At 33.6% G+C, this 3860-nt stretch overlaps 1 long non-coding RNA gene across 1 annotated transcript in view; it reads left to right on the top strand.

Moving 5' to 3' along the window:
• The first annotated feature begins 1720 nt into the window (after nucleotides 1-1720).
• The window catches only part of LOC108373358 (uncharacterized), a 19337-nt gene continuing 17197 nt past the window's right edge, over nucleotides 1721-3860 (top strand). The window contains exon 1 of the long non-coding RNA XR_001848958.1: nucleotides 1721-1867. This is a non-coding gene — a long non-coding RNA (uncharacterized LOC108373358). The remainder of the gene's footprint in view (nucleotides 1868-3860) is intronic.

Here is a 3860-nt window from a genome sequence, read left to right as displayed (position 1 = left end):
TTTTCTCGCCCTTTACAATTTTATCCACAACCCTTATTGTCCTCATGCCTACGTTAGCTGAGAAAACGGCTTTGAATTTTTTCAACACGAATTTGGCAAGAGGTCCCTGCGCTTCTATAAGCCGCATGGGCATGTGTATATTTTTTAATCTCAAAAAAAAATATGTAAATGCTATAATCACTTTTTTAAAGGTAGAAAAGGCAAAAAAGGCCATTCCAAAGCCAATTTCCATAAAATCCGTTCCCTGGTAATAACTTTTACAGAAAACTAGAGCTTAAGTCATGAAAACTTTTGTACAAAAAAATCTCAACATAAAATCATAAAAGTAAAAATATAAAAGTTTTATAAGTAAATAAACAAGAATTTAAGTAAATTAATGAACATTTTATAGTGTCGCGACATATTTTTCTTTTTTTCTTTAAAGCTTATTAATTTTTATAAAAGCCCAGCTTATCGTCTAACGAAAACCATGTAAATCCCAATTCAAACTTTGTGCAACAAAATTTTTATGAACCTCATATCGATTTGTATTTTTATTAAATGAATTTTTCGCAACTGTTAGTAGAATGATTTTTGTCACAATATTTAACAATGTTTTATTTTATAACATTATATCCAATCTTCTTGGTCGCTTAATTTTTTCATTTTATTTTGTTGATTTTTGGTTGATTTTCGCTTTAAGTCATAAATTATTGTTATACTTATGTATCTATATGTATACATACATAAACATGATAAGAACTTACAATTACATACCATATACTCGAATATGACGAAAATTTGCGATTATAAGCTGGAGTGAACAAGAAATTGGAAAAATAAAATAATACAATTGAATAATTGCGCAACTCCGTGAGTGCTCACGAGAATTGCACTAAAATTGTGTTTACTGGGTATTTAATTTATTATAGATCGGGGCAATGCAAACGTTTTGAAACGTACCAATGTTAAATAATTTATTGATATAATATAAAGAAGTATTTTCTTAAATTGATTAATTGAATTTAGTGTAGTAAAAACACATAAAATATTTACTCTTTATATTTTCCAAACACTTTATACATAAATTAAAGGCTTAAATATATGTTCCGAAAATTTCGGGGGGGAGGTTTCAATTACTTAATATTAAATAACTAAATTATTACAGTAAATCACTTTTATGAAGGATTCCTTAGATATACATAAATGCATAGTAAAATTAGATAGAATTCCAATTACGGAAGGGAAATATACCGAAATATGATTTATTTTGGAACGAATTTCCGTCATCCCTTGTCAATTTTGGTTTGCAGATAAACCGGTTTCGGCATTGTGCCATCTTCAGTGTCATTTTTCGTTCTGTATGGCTCGAGTTTTTGTCCTTAATTTATGTTCATTTATCTTAGGTAATGTGATTTTCGTCGATGATTAATTATTAGAAATGCCAAGGTGTCCTTTTTTATTTCAGAAGCAGGTAATAGGTTAATCTTCGGTGTCTCGATATTAACATCCGTTATGTTGTCTCCGTATAGTTTTTGCCTGCAGGTAGGTAAAAGTCGGTGATTTTTGGCCTGGTGGTACTTATGGTGTTTTCGGAGTGTCCATGCCTGTTGTTTTGTTGTTATTTTTCTTTTTCTCGTAAATTAATTTTAAGGGTTCGAATATAACATCCGATGCGGTATTTGTTTGTTCGTTTATTATTTTGCCGTCGAAGGTTTTTAGTTTGTATTTCCATATTTTCTAGAACGTTTAGTCGTTGGCCTTTATGTTGTACATGCAGTTGTTTCGCTGACTTTCTTACTTGCGTTGGTGAACATTTGTTGTTAAACATGTGGTTAGCAAAATTTGACTCTGGTTTTGCACTCGGTTTCTGTGTCTTTTTGTTATAGTCAGTAGTATAGTATATACAAACTAAAAACCTTCGACGGCAAAATAATAAACGAACAAACAAATACCGCATCGGATGTTATATTCGAACCCTTAAAATTAGTTTACGAGAAAAAGGAAAATAACAACAAAACAACAGGCATGGACACTCCGAACACACCACAAATTACCACCAGGAAAAAAATCACCGACTTTTACCTACCTGCAGGCAAAAACTATACAGAGACAACATAACGGATGTTAATATTGAGACAGCGAAGATTAACCTGCTTCTGAAATAAAAAAGGACACCATGGCATTTCTAATAATTAATCATCGACGAAAATCACATTACCTAAGATAAGTGAACATAAATTAAGGACAAAAACTCGAACCAGACAGAACGAAAAATTACACTGAAGATGGCACAATGCCGAAACCGGTTTGTCTGCAAACCAAACTTGACAAGGGATGACGGAAACTCGTTCCAAAATAAATCAACTTACCACCTGTCGGAAAAATCAACCAACACCAACACACCGAAATATAGCTATTCAGACATTTTTGGACACATATGTAGTACCCATAAGCGAAATAATAGTCGACCACTGTGGTGTAGTGGTAAGCAGTGCGCGCTTCCACTCCGCAGCGCCTGGGTTCAAGCAACACCGCAAAAAAATATAGAAAAAATGTTTTTTCTTAACAGCGGTCGTCCCTCGGCAGGCAATGGAAAACCACCGAGTGCATTTCTGCCATGAAAAACAGCTTCTCATAAAAATACAATCGCCGTTCGGAGTCGGTATAAAATTGTAGGTCCCTCCGCTTGGTGGGACAACATCAAGGCGCACGCCACATATCGGAGGAGAAAGTAGGCCAAACACTAAGGTAGCGCTACTAGACGTCCTGGTTTTCCAGGATTTGTCCTGATTTAAAGAAATTGTCCGGGTGTCCTGGTCCACACTTAAATTGTCCTGGTTTTTTAATGAAGGTCAATGCAGACACTCCTCTAATTTTTAAGAGTTTTTGCTATGAAAAAAAGGTTAAGCTTTCTGTCAAATTGATAACGAAATGATTTTAGTAACATGTTGAATATCTGGTGAGTTTACCTTCTTTCTGTTTAGTTTATTTGGTCAAAATCTCAATTTTTTCAGCCAAATGCCAAAAAAGTGCACGTTCCTGATCAAGTACACGGCTGAGGGGTCATACATAAGTACTACCCAGAAGGTAATTTCAGGAGATAAAATCTCATCAAAAAGGCCTTTCCTTCATTTTTTGTATGGAGTGGCACAAATTGATGGGCTTCTGCTTTCGCTACTAACAATTGAGCTTTCAGAATGGCTTTTGCGGGAAGTCTGCTGAAGAAGTTCTTTTAAAGTTTTTCTTTATTCATAAAAATCATACTTTTATAAGAAATTTATTTAAGGCTCATATCAAATAGTTTTATTTAGACTTAAAATGCCTATTCAATCTTATTTGTAATGCTAAGGAATATAAACATTTACTTAAGTACATTCGCGTAAATTGTAAATAGGAAACACCTTTCTAGGAAGCATGCATGGAAGCACTTTTTTCAGTCCTTGTTGGGTAAGCCTTTTAGAATGGCTTCACTTAAGACAGCCTACCTAAATTATCTTCAGGTTATGCATTTACAAAATGGCAAAAATTGATCATCCGTCACGAGAAATTTGCTCTTTTATGATTAAAAAATTCGGAACTTGAACATTTCATTACCATCAATCATTCAGCTCTACGGATTGTGCCACAAAATTACATTGCTTATAATATCAGAACCAAAGCAACTGTACTTATAGGAAATATGTTGGCACCATATTTACTTGTATCCTCGTTTTTGAATTGGATGATTAGTGTCCTGGTCGAAGGGCTAAGGATTATGGCAGCCCTAATATAAGGGCCAATCTACTATTATTATTATAAGCGAAATAATGGCAGTGGGACAATTTGACCAGTTTCGCCTATTCTTTTCATTGATTATTTTTTTATTGATTTTATATAAA

Source organism: Rhagoletis zephyria, unplaced genomic scaffold, assembly GCF_001687245.7.
Source record: "Rhagoletis zephyria isolate East Lansing unplaced genomic scaffold, Rhagoletis_zephyria_1.1 Rzeph_scaffold_06626, whole genome shotgun sequence".
Taxonomy (NCBI): domain Eukaryota; kingdom Metazoa; phylum Arthropoda; class Insecta; order Diptera; family Tephritidae; genus Rhagoletis; species Rhagoletis zephyria.
Note: the sequence above shows the minus strand (reverse complement) of the source record. Positions and strands in the feature narration are given on the sequence as shown.